Genomic DNA, 18,868 nt, shown 5'->3' on the forward strand with positions numbered 1-18,868 from the left:
CTATATTTTTATTTATATACAATAGTACATATATTATATATAATTATATAAAAGTATATACTATATAATATATTATTTATCATATAGTATATTATGTATATTTTATTATATATTACATATAATTATAAACTATGTGATATATAAACATTATAGAATTATATAATATACATCATAAGATATCATTTATTCTATAGTATATTTTATTATATATTATATATAATTATTAACTCTGATATATAAACATTATAGAATTATGTAATATATATTATATATAAGATATGTTATTATATATAATAGATGTTGTTATATATTATAGAATTATATAATATATACTTTATCTTCTATAAGAATTACATATTGCATAAAATAACAATTATAGAATTATTATAGATAATATAGACATTACCTCATTATATTATTATTATTTTTTTTTTAATAAACCCTCGGGAGGTGGTAGAATGCCTCAGTAATCCCACAGGGAAGGGGTCTGACAGTTCCTGGGGAGCAGTTTGGGAAAAAGTTTGGCTTTCATGCCCTGAAGGTGCTCAAAAAACTGTGGGAGTTTTGAATCCTAAGTGGGATTTTCAGGTGGTTTGCTGGCCTGAACTGGGGTTTACATCAATACTGATCTTAAGGGGTTTGGCTTTGTTTTTTTTAATCCTCCATCAGTCTTCTGCCAGTGGAACTGTGATGCTGATCCGTGTGTGTTTATAGGCAATGAAAGACATTCTTAGTTGGTGTATTTTAAATTAGAATTTGTTCTTTTCTATCATGTTTCCTTCAGCCAAAAATCCTCTCTCCCCACTTTTTTTTTCTTTTTTTTTTTTTTGGTGTGTGTGTTATCTCTTGTATTTTACTGTAGAGTCAAATGTCAGGGTGGTCAGTATTAATAATAGTTTGTGGGGGTTTAAGGTTCAATTTTAAGTGAGTACCTGTGTGGTTTTTATAAATCCTCATGGGATTTGCAAGGCAGCTAAGTCTGGACAGTGTTTTATGACAGTATTTCTGCTTTGTTTTGTTTTTTCTTTCCCTTTGTCATATTTAGCTATTAGAGTCAATAGTCACCATCAATAAAGGCATAAGCAATTTTCCAAGAAACAGTTCCTTGCAGCAGGAGGAGGGCAGAGTTTGGCTTTAGAATACAGCATTTGGTATGATGCACTAATAGCAAGGATTTTTTATTCCATCTGGTATCTTTTTTCAGCCTCTGGTAGGTTGCAGCTGATCTGTCAATAACTTTCAAGGAATCATATTTTTATTTTCCCCCCTCCACTGTGTCACATTTTGAGCATTAGGGTTTGTTAGCCGTGGCTTCCTTTCTTACAAGCTAAAAAAAGGAGAGTTGGAGAACCAGGATTTTTAAGTTGTGCACTTGATTGTGTGTCTAATTTATGAAAGTTGGCAAAATTATGGCAGAGGAGGGGCCAGTTGCAATCAGGTACAGCTTGTTTAATTTATCTGTGCTTCCAGAACACGTGCTCTGCATGCTTGGCTGCGTGTCTAAATCCTTTGGAAAGTCGTGACAGGAGAGACAGGACTCAAAATGAAAGAATGTGTGATAAAACAAAAGAAATAAACCAGACAAGACACCCAGAACATGTGATCCAGTCAAAGCCACATGAAACTGATTGTGGGAGAAGCATTACAAATGTACACAGCTTTAATTTAATTTAATTTTATTATTTTAGCCATCTCTGTTAATGATTATGTCTGAGGTAGATCTGAAAAGCGGGCGAAGAAGCTGCTTGAAAAACAAGCAAAAATCCCTATTGCTAATGGAAATTTAGTCATTTAGCAACATTTAGCTGTCAGAGCTCTGAAGTGGGGCTGTGCTTTGCACGGCAGAGCAGCCTCAGCTTGGGGGGAGGTTTATCTTCCCTTTATCAGTGCTGATCACACAGATGAAGGTTTGGTGATGACTCCTGAATAACCTGGCCCTTGCTGGCTTGCTTTCCCAGTATTCCTTTTTCCCCATCATTACACAACTGCAGCATTGGAGAGCGTTGCTTTTGGGTTTGCCCTTTTTCTCGAGAGCAACCTGACCAACAGGTGAGACGCCAAAGGATGGGAGAAAAAAAAAAGGGAAAGGTAACACACAGTGGGCTTTATATGTGTCCAAAACACCTAGTGCAGGCCAAGGGAAAAAAGCTGCTCGTGGGAGAGACCATTGCATAACCCAGAACGGGAAATTAAATATTACAAGGAGAAAAAAGTTCTGGCAATTCCCCTTTGGTGTGTTTTTGATCACCAACAGAAGTCCTGATAGGAGGGAGAAATGAGGTGGTTTATCTTTGCTCCCTACGCTCCTGGGTCAGCCTCCCTCTGTCACCAAGGCACATATTTGGGCAGAGAATAAGGAAAGAAAAAGAAGAACACGGGTTCAGTTATTTCTGTGGCTTGTCGTGCGTGTGACAGGCAAATTTTGCAAAATGTTCCAAAGAATTAACAGAATGGCTTGTTAAATTTCATAGCTGAGAGCCACACAGGGCATCATTAAAGTGTTAAATGTGAGGACAAACCACAGAACTTTCTAACCAGCTCTAGAATAAATCTGTTATTAAGGTTTTTTTACTAGAACAGTGGATTAGTGATTTTTTGTTTGGTTTTTTCCCTCCCCGTCATCATGAGATGATCTGGAAATCATTGAAGCTTCAGACACTAAAACATCACAGGTAGCAGTTGACACCAATTCCCAGCTCTCTCAAGGGACAACACAAGAGAAGAAGCCAAATCATGGAATTCTTCAAAATTAAGTCTCTTGTGCATTCACCTTGCAGAATGAATAAAGAAATGAGTGTGTTTTTTATCAGTTTCTCATCAAACCTTTCCATAAATGTATTTGCATTCCCTCAGCCCTGCACTGGGGCCAACCTGAGCAGGCAGCAAAAGGGGAGAGAGATGAAATTTTCCTTCGGAGAGCATATGGTTTTATTTAGAGTGTGTTTCACAACTGTGACGTGCAGAGACAGGGTTTACTTGTGCTCCACACTCCCACTCACCCACTCTGCAAGGAAAACTGCACTCAGGATTTTAATAAAAACAGGAAAAGTACATGGAAGGAGGTGGAGAGTTATTCTGTCAAAGTGGGGATAAGCATGGCTTCAATCAACCAAAGAAAATTAACTTTTATGTTAATTTTTATTTTTAATAAAATAGCTTTTAAATTTTTTTAAATTTTAATTTGCATTACCTTTTATGTTTTTACACCTTCTGAGCATGCTGCTTTGCATGGTAGCAGGTGATTTCTGGGTGTGGAGTAATGCTGTGTTTTCATCAGAAAATTCACTGGTGATGGCACAGGAATGCTTGGTGAGGAAGAGTGACAGAAACTTGTCCAAACACAGATACTGCAGTGTGTGCATGGACAGAAAAATCTGTCCCTGGATAAAGTTATTGCTGTCTTGTTTCTTCTACCCCGTGGTGTTTAACTCCAAAATGCTGATAAGCTGCACCCTCTGGGTCTGATCACATCCAAGTGCTGCATCTCTTGGTACTCCTAAAACATAATATTATAAAATTGGTGGTTTAAAAGCTTTTGTTCTTGTTCCCCTTTCAGCCTCCTTTAGCATTAATGCATGTGACAGAACTGATGTAAAAAGGGAAGTACAAGTATTTCAAATATAGATGTTGGTCTTAAACCTGGTGACTTTTATATGGTGACAATTTCAGTGCTGGGTCGTGGTGGAGGCACAGGATTTGTCCTGTACCTGTGTCCTCCCCAGAGTGTTCCCCTTTATAAATCCAGCTAGTTTCAGATTTATTCCATGCAAGTGCAAAAGTGAATTTTCTCAGCTACGACCATCTCACACTCATCTAGTTTTTCTGCAAATTTCTTTTTCTTATTTCCACTGAGTGCAGGAAAACCAGAGTCTTAGCCTGGTCTACAGCTGCTGTGGAGCAGCGTGGTGATCTGCAGTCTCTCTAGAGCCGAGGAAATTCCCCACGGAAGCCACAGGAGCTCCAGTCACATTCCAGCCAGTGAATTTTTGCCGCTTCCTGTGCAATGTGGACTCTATTTCTCCATGAAGACAAAAGCCTTTGTTCTGCTGAGTCACCCTCCAGAACAACAGACAGCTACAGAGGACTTGACGCGCTCTGTTTCTACTTCCAGTTTTCACTTTGTACTTCTCCCCTGTGCCCGCTTCTGCCTTTTTTTTTTTTTTTTTTTTTTTTTTCTGGTGTGGCGTTGGGGTTTTTTCGGTTTGTTTTGGGTTTTTTTGGGCCGTGGTGTAGCAGGCATGTATTTTCTGAGCTGTGCTGTGGTGGCTCTGTGGTTGCAGGGATCACGCTGACTGTCGCACGCCTGCAGGTTCTGCCTCCTGCACCTACCGCTGCCTTGGGAAAGGGGGAAGTGGAAGACAAGGCTCAGCTTTCACAGCATCTCCCAAGGGGATGAGGAAGGACAAATTGTTCTTTTTGAGGTGCCTCCTGCCCTTGTTTGATTGCTCTGAAGTGCAGCTGACACTGGGACACGTGTGAGGGGTGCAGGTTGGCAGCCATCAGGGTAATAATGGGATGTGATCCATGGAAAAGGCTTTCATCATAACTAGATTTTGCCTCAGTTGTGCTCTTCCACCATGATGAGGTTTGAAGGGTGCAATTGCCTCTTTAGCCTAGGAAGCCAAAAAAATGAAGGAAATGACTTTTGCAGAGCTGCTGAGAGTAGTAAGGGGATAAATAAATCCAACTGAAGGTGGGGACAAGACAAAAAAGTTGATATTTCCCCCCCAACTACCCCCCCCAGGAAAACAGGTAGCTAAACTAAAGTCCAGAGGCTGTGTCCTCCAAAACCTGAATGTCACCTGTGTCACAGCTCAGCCTCCACAGGCAGGATCTCAGTCAGTTGGAAAGAAAAACAGAAAGAAAAAGAAAAAGTGGTGGATGCCTGTGTAGTGAGAAAGTTTTAGCAGAGAGGAAGATGATGCATGTATCAGCTTTGCAGAAGAGAAGGATAATTACTGTTAACCATCTTTTTTTTTCCCTTTTATTTTTCCCCTCCTAGCTGCGACAAGGATGGTATGAGGAAATACCCATTTAAATCCTGGCTAATATTGCCCAAAATTGATGGGGGTGTTGCAATTAGAGCAGGTTGGAAGAGAATGTGAGTGTGGGAAAAGGGTTGGGGGTGAGAGAAGGGGAAAAGGAAGAGCCCTGTGGGTGTCACCTCCAAACTTGCAGCAGGATCAGAGGCTGAATGTGAAATTCCTGTGGTGCTGTGGTCACTTCAATCCTTCTCCCTTCCCTGGAGGCTGAACCCCTGGAAGCAGCAGGGAGGGAAACCCATGGTGAAATAAACCCAGACAAACCCCCAGATTAAGGTTTGTGCTCAGATGCTTTAATCCAGCGTCTGCATGAAGTGGAGCAGATTGCAAATTATTCCCAGAGGAGATTTTAATGGAGTCTTGAGGGCTTTATCAATTTCTTTTTCAAACTTCTGGCACCTCACCTTCTTTTGTTGCAGTGGCTGCTTGCAGCTTTATAATGTTACGTGTTTAGCTCTAGGAAAAATCTATACTTGGAGAGGGTTTTTTCCCCCATCAACATTATTAGTGGGGTTTAATTAGAATTATTGCTCACAATACTGATGGGCTAAGCTGATTGAAGCTCTCTGAATCAAAAGACAAAGGCTAGGTTGGACTGCAATAAAAAAAGCAAGGCTTTGTTCCTGTGGGAAGATATTTTGAGCCTCTTTTTTTATCTCTTTGTCACTTAGAGCACACCCTTCACTAGAAGAGTGCACTGCAAGGTTTAGCTGCAGTTTGGGTATTTGTTTTACTCAAATATTAATTTTTAATTGAGTGCCTTGAATTGTTTGAGATGAAATTGGTAGGAGACAACTATGAATTCCTGGGTTTGGATAACTATCCTGTGAGAAATTTGGTAAATGAAAAAAAAATCTCCAGTAAAATTCAGGAAGTATCCATGCAATTTTATTTTTTTAAAGGCCCCCACATAAAGAAGAAGAGGAAATAAAATATGGAATCCCTGATTTCAGGAATAGAAGGAAGAAGTGAGAAGCAGTCAGCAGAAAAAAGGCTGGTTATTAAAATTGATGGAAAATTTGAGCATCTGAAAAAACCCAGAAGGATTTGCCAGTAGGTGCTGGATATTTTCATGAACATGCAGCAATGCCTTCTCAGAACCCTGACCAAGCGGGGGTTAAAAGGATCCTGGAAATGTGTATTAAAAAGAAAAATATCTAAATTTACTTTTAGAGCTGTGCTGTCACAGTTTGATCACCAGCAAGGAAAGGGGACCCTGGATCTGGGAGTTTGTGCAGCTCATCCTGCTCACAGTTAATTGCCAAATTTCCACTGACCCTTTCATCATAACTAGATTTTGCCTCAGTTGTGCTCTTCCACCATGATGAGGTTTGAAGGGTGCAATTGCCTCTTTAGTCTAGGAAGCCAAAAAAATGAAGGAAATGACTTTTGCAGAGCTGCTGAGAGTAGTAAGGGGATAAATAAATCCAACTGAAGGTGGGGACAAGACAAAAAAGTTGATATTTCCCCCCCACTCCCCCCCCCCCCCAGGAAAACAGGTAGCTAAACTAAAGTCCAGAGGCTGTGTCCTCCAAAACCTGAATGTCACCTGTGTCACAGCTCTGCCTCCACAGGCAGGATCTCAGTCAGTTGGAAAGAAAAACAGAAAGAAAAAGAAAAAGTGGTGGATGCCTGTGTAGTAAGAAGGTTTTAGCAGAGAGGAAGATGATGCATGTATCAGCTTTGCAGAAGAGAAGGATAATTACTGTTAACCATCTTTTTTTTTCCCCTTTTATTCCCCCACCCCAACTGTTACTTGATTAACATAATCAAGTTACAGTGGGAGCAATTGCTCTCAATTAGTCTTTGGTTTGCCAATTACAGCTTCTGCTTCATTCTTGATAAAGGCAGGGGAGGTTGGTGAGCCTCAAAGTGTTTCTGTTTTCTCAGTGCAGGATCTGCTGAACTAATGGAGGGGATGACTCCTCTCAGCAGCATTGCCAAGCTTATACCCTGAAATGATCAAAGGCACAGCGACACAGTTATTTAAGATACCTTCACGTCTGAGAAGATTTAGCACTTTTATTTCTTGGCACAGTTCTAAATCTTCCCTAAAAAGACACTTCAGAGTAAATAAAAAAAAAAAAGCTAATTTAGTAGGCCAGACAAAGCTGGTACAAAAGATGACACAGCTGTGAACTGATTTGAAAAATCCCTTTAAAAACAAAATGTGCACGGCGTAATTTGGAATATTTACTAGGATGAGCCAGTCCCTTCTGTATTTCTCCATGTGAAAACTCCTATTATGTCATATTTTTAAAATTTTTTTTTTGGTTTTCCATGTTGGTAAGGCAAGAGCTCCCCATGCATTTCTTAAGCTCAGCCTCTGCCCTTGATCACTGCAAGATTCCCAGTGCAGGGAGTTGTTCACCACTGGGTTGTTACAGCACCCTCCTTTCCTGGGCTCTTTTGATGTTGGCAAAATCACAGAACCACCAGCTGGTTTGGGATGGAAGGGATCTTAAAGACCATCCAGGAGTGGGATTCTTTGTCTTGGCTGATGTTTGCCTTCACTGCACAGCGTTGTCAGAACCTTACAGGATTTAATCAGAATTTTGAACCCCCTCGTTGAGTGGGTCAGCACTCTCTACAGAGGAGAGGTTTCTTGTTCTTCCACAAACCACTGTTTTTCCAGCATGAGCCTGGAATTGGAGACCTTTCAGCCTCATGTGCCCAAAGTGAAATTCTCAGAACCTGAGGGACTGAGATTTTTTTTTTTTTTTTTTTTGCTATTACAATAGCTACTGTTCATTGAAATGCCTGTGCCAAGATACTGCCAGGAGCACTTATCTGTCCTCCACAGCAAACAAAAAGTGGAGGCGGAAGAGTGAAATTAAAAAAAAAATATATATATATTGTTCAGTCAAGATAGATTAATAGTGGTGCACACAAGCCACACTTCCTTGTGGGTTATATCAGTTCTTTGTATTTTTGTGCGATCTAAAAATGTCTTTCCTTGCCTTTTTATTTTTTTTTTTCCGTTTGGGGAAACTGGATTGAGTGTTCCCTTTCTGTGGGAACAGTTTGGTATCAAAAGTGCTTCATTTTGCTATGTAAAAATGTTCATTTCAGGGCAGTGCAGATGCTGTGCTTTGACTGAGTTTTAGCACTTTGTGAGGATTTTTTTTCAAAGGTGGTGGTGTTTCAGGCTGGGGAGAGCAGGGATCTCTAAGGAAGCATTTGGTAACTTTTATTTAGGTGATAAAAGAAGGGATGTGGACCTCTGGAATCGAAGAAAATGAGGGAGAATAAGTTCAGCTTTGTGTAAATTCAGTGTTTTTAATGCAGAAGGCTGCAAAGCATAGACACAGGATGAGGTTCTTGCTGGAGGAGTGAATTTGGATGTGTGCTGACCTCCCGAATGGGCACAGATTTCACACACAATTCTGCATTTTCTCAGTGGTTTTCTAGCAGTGTAGGAAGTAAAGCAGTGCTGCACAGGTGTGGCTGTGTGTAAAATGGCCAGCCCTAAATTGTAGCTTGCTTTTACAAATGCATGCTAATTAATTGTTCATTACCACCCTGGTTTTGTGCTCCAAAACCTCTCAGTGCAGTTTGCAGTGTGTATCTCATCGTTACAGATGATCCTTTGTGGGATGTGCATTCATTGCAGGGCACCAAAAACATCTCCTAAGAGCTAATTAATGAGTTGGAAATCTTTCACACTGAACAAAAGACAAAACTGCCCGGTAGGAAATTTTTTTTTTTTTGTGGGGCCAGTCCTTAATTTCCCTTTAAACACTCTGAATATTTTACTAGATTAATTCTAGTGGCATGGAAACCTGCTGAGTTGTCATCAATAAAGTTCTTTTTTTTAAAAAAATCAGGAATCCTGGTATTTCAGACACAGCCTCATATCCCTGGTTCTATTTTTGGGAGGCATTTGGCCAGCTGAAAATGAGGGTGCATAATTCTCATGCCAGCTCACCCCTGGCACTGGGTTTGATGTCAGCAGTTTCACTCACCGAGGCTGCAAGTCGTGACTCATCGATTGTTTTAGGATTAGAAATCTTGTGCAGGCTTTGGAGGGGTTCAGTCTGTGATTTGTGACTTCCTCAGAGTGTTTTTAGAAGGATGATGAGAAGTTTGTGTGTTCCTGTGCACGACCAGCACGGGGATTGAGCATTCTGGGAGCTGTGCAAAAACCAGTTTCTTTTTTTTTTTCCTCTCTTTTTTTTTTTTTAAGTTGTTGTTTTGTGGAGTTTTTGGTTTGTTTTTGGTTTGTTTGAGGGCTTTTTGAGGGATTTTTTTTGTTTTTTTTTTTTTTTTCCAGTTTATTCAGGTCTCTTACTGCCCAAGAACCCCAAAATACCTTCTGCGAAGTTTCCTCTGATTTTAATTTGCATTGTGTTATTTTTCCTAATTTGAGGGGAATGGCAAGGGCAAATCCTGTCTGCTCTTTGCTAAATTTTATTCTGCCAATCCCAATATATGGAGCATGCTAGAAGTGATAATTTTTAAAATTTCCTATTTTTATTTGGGAATTAGTACTATGGTTTGTTTTGGTTTTTTTTTTTTTTCAGCTGAGATTACTTAATTTGGTTCTGTTAATTTGAGTTTTTTCAGTTCAGATAGGTAATAAATGATCTGTTGCTTATCCCTAGCAGACCATTTGAAACGGATTCCTGCCTTAAACCCCTCACCATTACAATAAATAATAAATAATGCTAATGACTTTTGCTGGCTGGCACAGGAATGATGAGCAGGTAGAGTCCAGCTCAGTATTTTGAAGTTGAGCTCCACCTGTGGCTTTGGTTTTCACCGAGGCTTTGTTTTCATCCTTTTATTCAAGTTGGTGAGGCACAGCTGAAGGCTACACCAGATGTGATTATAGCAAGCTTCAACTTTAGGTAATTCTGAAGGGAATGCACGAAATTTTGGAGTGAATCCAGCAGGGCTGGGGGAACAATCCAGCAATCAGGATGGAGCTGAACAGCAGAAAGATCAGCAGCAGATTTATTCATGCAGCCTTGAAATACAGGCCTGTTTGGGCAAGTAATGAGAACACTGAGGTGCCTCACTGTTCCCTCCATCATGTGTGCACAACTTGATATTAGCTTGAAAGCAGCAGCAATGTTATCTGGGAGTGCAGGCCTTAAACTTAATTTTCAGTTGCATTCATATTTATCATTAAAATTGTATTTATAATAATAATAAGTTCTATTATCACAATAGATCATGAGTATTTATAATAATGATAATTAATTATTATTGACAATATTATCAATAGTATCACTAATAATGGTTACTATTATAGATTAATATTTATAAAAATTGATTTAATATTTATAACAGTTGATGGTAATTAATTATAATAATAAAAATTAGTCTTTATCCTTGAAGTGATAATAATACAAATGTATAATATAATAATAAATCAATAATAATGATGATTATGATAATGATAATAATAATAATAATAATAATAATTTTTCATTAGAATCTAACCAAACTTTTTGAGTGGCCTGATAGCATGGGGCAGGCAGCAAAGCCACTTGGCCGCCTCCACTCTGGCAAATCCACAAAGAATTGGAAGTGATGGGAAACAAGCTGGGACCAGTTCAACCACCAGTTGCATGCAAAGAACTGTTTGGCATCACCTTCCTCCTGGTCAGGGTTTCTGGGGGGTTTTGGACTCTTGTCCACAGTCAGTTTGAGAGCCGCGCCTTAAATCCCTCCCCTCGAAATGGAAAGGAATTCTGTGAGCTGGCAAGGTGGGGGTCTCAAAGGTTGGACTCTGTTTTGGAGGCCTTTTCCAACCGACACGATTTTGTGATTCCCAGCATTCAAATTTATGTTGTTGGTCGATAGGAAAACATGAAATAGTTGAGGCTGTTTTACTGCTGATATCCCTCATGTAAATGTACCATTTATAAGTCAGGGCCAGAGTGACTCTTTTCACTAATTTAAGCCAAGTGCAAGTTTTTATAGAGAATTAAAAATCAGGGGTTTAGTCCCTCTGCAGCTCTCCTGGATCTGGAGGAGAGGTGCATCACTGGGTGTTTCTCAGAATGGTTTTACAAAATTCATCAGTGATTTTGTTTTCCTTAAAGGGTTTAAAACCTTTTATTTGGAAGCTGGTAACTACACCAGAATATGTATAAGTGAGCTGTCCTTGTAACCTCTGTGACCACCAGGAAGATGGGGCTGTGGGGGTTTTCCTCAAAAATATCCCGGAAAGGTGAACTCTGTGGGACAGAGGGACAAAATGAGCCCTGGCCCAGTGACCTGCTCACTGTACCACAGCCTGATGGTGGAATCCCCCTCCAGGGCCTTTCCCAATATCCTCTGATTTGACTGCAAAAAGGAAAAAAAAAAAATTAAAAATATAGAAAATATAGAAAATATATACATAAAATATATTTGCATATATATAAAAATAAAAATAGAAAATAGAAAAATATATAAAAAGGTATAAAAATATAAATACAAATATATAAAATATATTAATATATAAAATAGATTATATTTATATATATATATATACTATAAAATTATATAAATATATATAATATGTATTAAAATATATAAATATATATATTAATTTTTTTTCCCCAGTCAGGCTTCCAAGAAGCTTGGGGCAGCACAATCCCTGGCTGGGCTGAGTCCCAGGTTTTGGAGGTGCAAGTAGCCCAAATTCTCTCTGACTTTCACATTTCCATGCTCCCCCCACAGAGCTCTGCGGAGGAAACGCGGTTGGGGTGATGCTGCCATTCCTCCTTCCTTCCCTCACTTGACAAACGGGATTTATTTTAAATGGGACTTGGGGTGGGTAAACAGCTGCCTTTGCGCTTCTCTGTTTTCAGGAGGTGTTTTTTCGAAACTGTGGGATTTCTTATTCAACATGAGCACAGCTCACAGCCTTGAATCTACTGCAGGGCCCTTGGAAGTTTGTTAAACGCATCCCAGCTTGACCACAGAGCAATCAGGCCGTTTCTGTTTTTCTGGCTGAAGTGAGGGAAAGCAATGATGCAGAATTTGAACGGCCGTAGGGTTTTTATTTTCATTTTCTCTTTCTGAGGCGCGTGGTTTGGGGGGCGGTTTGCATCATTTCTTTGTGTTTCGGTTTCTCTTGGTTACGGTGGGGGAAGTTTGCACTTCATGGGAATCCCAGGCTGAGCGAGCAGAGGGTGGGAATTGTCCGGTTACCGCGTGAGGCTGGAATCTGTCGTGCAGAAAAAGACCTGGAACGTCAGAAAGTCCAGCCTGGATTGTCATTCCAGTCCACTAGGCTATTGCTCTGAAGGCTCAGCAGTAATGAACTCCTAATGTGTGCTTTTGCTTTATTAAAAATGTATGTGACTTTTTGAACTTTTAAATAACACGCACACACGCCAGACAAGCCTTTGCTGTGCTATCACAATGTGGCCTCCTTGTGCTGCTTATTGTTTGTCTGGCTGTGAATGTGCTCTTTATGTGTGTCTAGTTCTTTCATGTTCCTTTTAAAGGAGCTCCCACTCAGAAGCTCACCAAGCACAGACATCAGTGCTTTAAAAGAATGGCTGTCTGTCCCTGCACTGCTGTCTTCCAGAAAAACTGAGAGGGATTACACATGCAGCTCCTGTGGAATGAAAATTGGGCACTTGATATTTAATAAACAGAGATTTGCTTATCATATAAAAAGTAGGAGACTGCTCAGTGCTTTCATTTATACTCCTAAGTTGCCTGAGATTTGGAGTTAGGTAGTTTTTTTTTTAATACAGTTTTTTTCTAGGCTGTGAAATGTCCTATTAAAATGTTCATTAGTGTTTCTTTTCTGGAGCCTCATTGGATAAACACGAGCAAATGTTTAGTTTTGTCTGTTTTTACAAGTGACTTTGATCATTTCACCATTCCTGCAGTTTTCCAGTGAGCTAACTTTGTATCAGTCAAATTTTTTTCTAATTACAGAATTCTTCTCAAGGAAAGACACGAGACCTTCTTTTGTCTGTTGATTGTGTGGAAAATTGGAGAGAGAATAGGACACTCAGGGAAAAAAAAAAGCAAAACAAGCATTCTTGGGCCAGGTAGATTTATTATTTTTATTTCTTATAAATTCTAACCAAACTTTTTGAGTGGCCTGATGGTGTGGGGCAGGCAGAAGAGCCACTTGGCCACCTCCACTCTGGCAAATCCACAAAGAATTGGAAGTGATGGGAAGCAAGCTGGGACCAGTTCAGTGCTGAGAGCCCATGCTCAGACAAGGTTATTTTTTCAGTTCTGTTCCCATTTTACACACCAGAATTCATCAGCGGGACGGGGAGATCTGGTATGCTCCTAAATATGATGTCACCACAGCTAATGTGAATAAATATGTATTTCACTGCCAGGCTTTGGGGGGAAACTGATGAATGGAAAACGAAAATCTCGTGGCTGGCCCTCCTTAGCCCTTCCTAACAAGTAGAATTACTGCATTTTCTCAGTAAATCTTAATTGTTTGATCCTTGTTCTGTGCCTCTTGCTGTGTCGTCTGATGAATGCCATGAATTAAATATAGTGCATTCATTTAAACCACCCACAAATAGTCCTTCCTCCCTATCTCAGCCCAGCCAGCTTTAAAAATAAGTGCTATGTGCTTTTATTTACCACATCCTGCACCGCATGACACTTCCAAGGATGGAACCGAGGAGAGCACATAGCAGTGCTGTTCCATGATTGGAAATTAGATTACAGATTAGAAAGCCCAGAGGGACCGCTCTGACCAGATAAAACAGTCCCCTGGAGACCACAAGACTGTTTTAATTGGGGCCAATCTAGAAAGAAACATCCCATCTTGGCATAAACACTTTCAGTGATGGATGAGCCAAAGGATGCTTGGTACATTTGAGTGGGGATTGCTCTGGCTTGTGATTTTTCAGCTTTTGGGAAGGGCAAGAGGTCTTCCATCCCTTGCCTTTGATAGATTTATCTCTCCTTTAAAATCTTGCCTTGAGAGAAGCCTAGATTTAGCTGGCCAGTAGGTCTTGCTAGGCTTGCAAGTGAAAAGTCCTGCAGTGAATGTTTGCTTCCCAGACTTACGCAATCCCTGTGGGATTAAGTTGTTCCTTGGCCTTCTCTGCGTGGGCTGGACAGAGCACAGTCCGTGAGCTTTTCATCTGCAGGCGTGCTTCCCAAAACTCCTCGTGTCTCCTCACCAGGGCTCCTTGCACTGCCTTTCTTTCACTGGATAAACCCAGCTTTAAATCATACAAGGTGTACTCTCTAGGTCTGCTTTTCCTGTGGTATTATTCCTGCTGTCCTGCACGTTCCCGATGCTTTTATGGGGGGAGACCAAGAAGTTGGTCGTGTTCTTACAAAAAGAAGTTGGTAATGTGGTCGTTTGCAGAACTTAAGGGGAGACTGTGCCTGTGTTGTACCCTGGAAATAAAAACACGAACACAATTTATGTGAAGAACCTTCGGCCTCTTCCTCCCAGCAGGCTCCTGGCACAGCCAGCATTCCTTAAGCCTGGAGGCAGAAGCCCCCCTTTCCTCCCTCCTCCACTGCGCTTGGTTTATTTTATTTGGGTCTTTTTTTAATCCAGAGTTAAAGAGTCACCTTAAATTCTGAGCTGCTTTGACCATGTCTGGAAAATTAAACATTATATTTTCTATGCTAGTGAGAGAAGTTGAAAGACATGGAGAAATCAGGAGGCAAACATGCTCAGTGACACTGAGGATGTGGCCGGGATCCCTGGCGTGGCCCTGCAGGATCTTCCCACAGTTTCCCCAGGGACAGGCAAGTTCTTTTGCAATTAACATAATTGACTGGGAAAGAATCCTGTTTGCCTCGGGGTAAGGAACTGTGGGATTAAACCTAGACACACGGAGGGAAGGCTGCACAAGGATGGGAGGCTCTGTGTTCTGGGAACATTCCTGCTTGGAATAGGTGCCCTCAATGTGTTTTACACACAGATTCTGAATTTCTCTGATAGAAGGGCAGTCTTGACCCATTTTTTACCAGCAAATAACAAATTCTTGTCATAAAGCATCATTTTCTAAAAGCCTCCTATTTTTTTTTTTTTTCCCAATAAGCAGGTGATTCTCTGATTTACTTTGGGTAAAACTTGGGCTCTGAAGCTATGGGCAAAACTGACTTCGGTGAGGCCAGGATATTTTAATGAAAGTCATTAAATTTTGCTGACATGGGATCTTAATTCTTCACGATCCACGCCACAGATTTAAGCCAAAGCTGAATTAAATCTCAGGCCTTACAGCCTGGTTTGAAGATCCCTTTTTGCCTTTGCAGCCAGCAGCGATTCCGTGGCGTCGCAGGAGGTGTGTGCACCTTGGAGGTTCCACAGCTCTGCTGGGGACACCAGGTGCTGTTCCAGGGATCCCATCCCAGGAAAGGGAGAGGGTGGGATGGGAGGAAAGCCCCCCATGGCCAGGTCAGAGGGTGCCTGGTGTGCTCTGCAGAGCCCATTTCTTGGGTAAAGCAACTCTGCTGTTGTGGCGCCTACTTTAATTAAGGCTCTGACAGTATTTCCATAATAAACCATATTTTAAAAGGGTTTATTACTCAACTGTAAAATGTGCTGCAGGCTGGGACTTGGACTAGGAAAGCTTCATTCTTTAAGTGTTTTCTGAACTTGAAAAGCTATTTTTTTTTTAAAGTATGGCTGTAAAGAAATCTTTCTTTGATCATATAGATGAAATCTTTATTTAGAAAAAGAATAGTCTGCAGTCCTATAAACAATGCCTGTTGAAGTGGCTGGTGTTGACTGCATTGCTTAGGGTATTTTTAACCATAAAATATCCATTATGGTCATTCTGTAATTTGATGTAATTTGAATACTGATGTGTCTTACTGTGTGTGTGTGTGATGAAAAGTAAAAAGCCTCACTTAGGGCTGGGGCTTTAGTGCTTGATGGATTTCAAACAGCAGAAGAGAGAATTCCTGCCTGTTAATAACCTTCCTGTAAATCAGAACAAGTTTAGGAAGGGACAGTGTGTTAATGCCAAGCAAAACTGCAACTTCTCCACATGTTTAGGATACACTTGTCGTGCTGTGCTCTGTTTTCAGCCAAAGGCCACAGTCAGAATAACATCTTTTAATGAGGGAAGTGCATTATGTATGAAGTGACAGGGCAGACCAGGACATGATTTTTGGAAAGAATTTTTTTTCCAGATAACTGGACAGGTTTTCCTTGTTTTGTTGTGTTGTTCGGTTTTTTTTTTTGGTTGGTCTGTTTCTTTTTCTGGTTAGTCAGGTGAGAAAATCCCTGCAGTGTCCTGCAGAGAGGACTGAGCTGTAATTGATTTTCCCTTCAGTAACCGGTTCTTCAGAGATTCCTGTAGGACCAGAAGCTGTGCCAGTTGGATTTCAGCAGAATGCTCTGAACCACAACAAGGTTTTCCTGGTGTTTTTATTCCTCCAGAAGTTGTTTCCTATTTTGGGTTGGTTATTTAAGTTGAAAAGCTCTGCTGTTACTTACTATGAATGTGATAACATTTAGCTGCTTATTCTGGATTATATTTAGACATACACAACTTGATCCAGGGAAGAGACCTAATACCCTGGAAGCCTGGACCACTCACTTAATGGGTTTCTGTTGCCTTTGTGACAATCCTAAGTTCCACAGAATGATGGGATTTGTCAAAAATAAGTAGTTTCCAATCCTAGTTATTGAGACTGGGGCTGCAAGAGTTTTTTCTCTGGCTGTTTTTGTCAGAGAGCTTTGATTGTATCATGCAACAATTCAAAACTAGAAATACTGTTTTTACAGCTATCATGATAGTATTTTTCATGTGGTTATAGTGGTATCAGTTTTATTCTGCAGCATCTGGGGGATTTGGTTTTGGTTTGTTTTGTTTGGGATTGTTTAATCCAGAGTTAAAGAGTCACCTTAAATTCTGAGCTGCTTTGACCATGTCTGGAAAATTAAACATTGTATTTTCTATGCTAGTGAGAGAAGTTGAAAGAATTGAAAAAATCAGAAGGCAAACATGCTTAGTTTCAGATCTTGACCTAGGAGCTGGAGAAGCTGAAATTTGATGATCATGGAATGGTTTGGGTTGGGAAGGGACCTCAAAGCCCATCCAGTCCCATGGGCAGGGACACCTTCCACTGTCCCAGGCTGCTCCAAGCCCTGTCCAGCCTGGCCTTGGGCACTGCCAGCAATCCAGGGGCAGCCACAGCTGCTCTGGGCACCCTGTGCCAGGGCCTCCCCACCCTCCCAGGGAGCAATTCCTGATTCCCAATATCCCATCCATCCCTGCCCTCTGACAGTGGGAAGCCATTCCCTGTGTCCTGAGCCTCCATCTTTTGCCCCAAGTCTCTCTCCATGTTTCCTGGAGATCCTTCAGGCCCTGCAAGGCCACAATTTTGTCCCCCCAAAGCTTCTCCTCTCCAGCTGAACAATCCCAGCTGTCCCAGCCTTTCCTCCCAGCAGAGCTGCTCCATCCCTCTGCTCATCCTGGTGCCTCCCCTGGGCTCTCTCCAGCAGGTTCATGTGCTGCTGGTGTAACAAAACCCTCCCAGAGCCTCTAAGGCTGGAAAAGCCCTCTGAGGCCATCGAGGGCAGCCCTTAGGGCCAGCAGTGCCCCACGTCCTGCTGGGCTGTGCCTTCACCCGGGAGGAGCAGGGAGGTGGCCACTTCTGCTGTGTCCCAGCGCTGACATCCAGTGCTCCTGCAGGAGATGGAAGAGCTCCCAGTGCTCCCAGTGCCCCCAGTGCTCCCAGTGCTCCCTGTCACTCCCAGTGCTCCCAGTGCCCCCAGTGCTCCTAGTGGTCCCAGTGCTCCCTGTCACTCCCAGTTATCCCATTACCCCCAGTGCTCCCTGTGCCCCCAGTTATCCCATTACCCCCAGTGATCCCAGTGCCCCCAGTGCTCCCAGTGTCCCCAGTGCCCCCAGTGCTCCCAGTGCCCCCAGTGCTCCCATTACCCCCAGTGCTCCCAGTGCTCCCAGTGCCCCCAGTGCTCCCAGTGCCCCCAGTGCTCCCATTACCCCCAGTGCTCCCTGTGCCCCCAGTTATCCCATTACCCCCAGTGATCCCTGTCACTCCCTGTGCCCCCAGTTATCCCATTACCCCCAGTGCTCCCAGTGTCCCCAGTGCCCCCAGTGCTCCCATTACCCCCAGTGCTCCCAGTGTCCCCAGTGCCCCCAGTGCTCCCATTTCCCCCAGTGCTCCCAGTGGCCCCAGTGCTCCCATTACCCCCAGTGCTCCCAGTGCCCCCAGTTATCCCATTACCCCCAGTGCCCCCAGTGCTCCCAGTGATCCCAGTGCCCCCAGTGCTCCCATTACCCCCAGTGCTCCCAGTGTCCCCAGTGCCCCCAGTGCTCCCATTTCCCCCAGTGCTCCCAGTGGCCCCAGTGCTCCCATTACCCCCAGTGCTCCCAGTGCCCCCAGTTATCCCATTACCCCCAGTGCCCCCAGTGCTCCCAGTGATCCCAGTGCCCCCAGTGCTCCCATTACCCCCAGTGCTCCCAGTGTCCCCAGTGCCCCCAGTGCTCCCATTACCCCCAGTGCCCCCACTGCCCCCAGTGCCCCCAGTGCTCCCAGTGTCCCCAGTGCCCCCAGTGCTCCCAGTGCCCCCAGTGCTCCCATTACCCCCAGTGCCCCCAGTGCCCCCAGTGCTCCCAGTGTCCCCAGTGCCCCCAGTGCTCCCAGTGTCCCCAGTGCTCCCAGTGTCCCCAGTGCCCCCAGTGCTCCCATTACCCCCAGTGCTCCCAGTGTCCCCAGTGCCCCCAGTGCTCCCATTACCCCCAGTGCTCCCACTGCCACCAGTGCCCCCAGTGCCCCCAGTGCTCCCATGCCTCCTGCACAGGCTGTCCTGCCTGCAGCTCTCCGTGCGTGGCTCCTGTCCTGGCCTCAGCCCCTGGCCAGCCCATCAGGGCTGTGATGTGCCTGTGGGTACATCAGGG

The 18,868-nt window shown here is 42.7% G+C and overlaps 1 protein-coding gene across 3 annotated transcripts in view; it reads left to right on the forward strand.

Annotated features, from left to right (window-relative positions):
* RNLS (renalase, FAD dependent amine oxidase) overlaps nt 1-18,868 on the forward strand; it is a 55,924-nt gene that overhangs the window by 11,369 nt on the left and 25,687 nt on the right. The window lies entirely within an intron of this gene.

Source organism: Anomalospiza imberbis, chromosome 8, assembly GCF_031753505.1.
Source record: "Anomalospiza imberbis isolate Cuckoo-Finch-1a 21T00152 chromosome 8, ASM3175350v1, whole genome shotgun sequence".
Taxonomy (NCBI): domain Eukaryota; kingdom Metazoa; phylum Chordata; class Aves; order Passeriformes; family Viduidae; genus Anomalospiza; species Anomalospiza imberbis.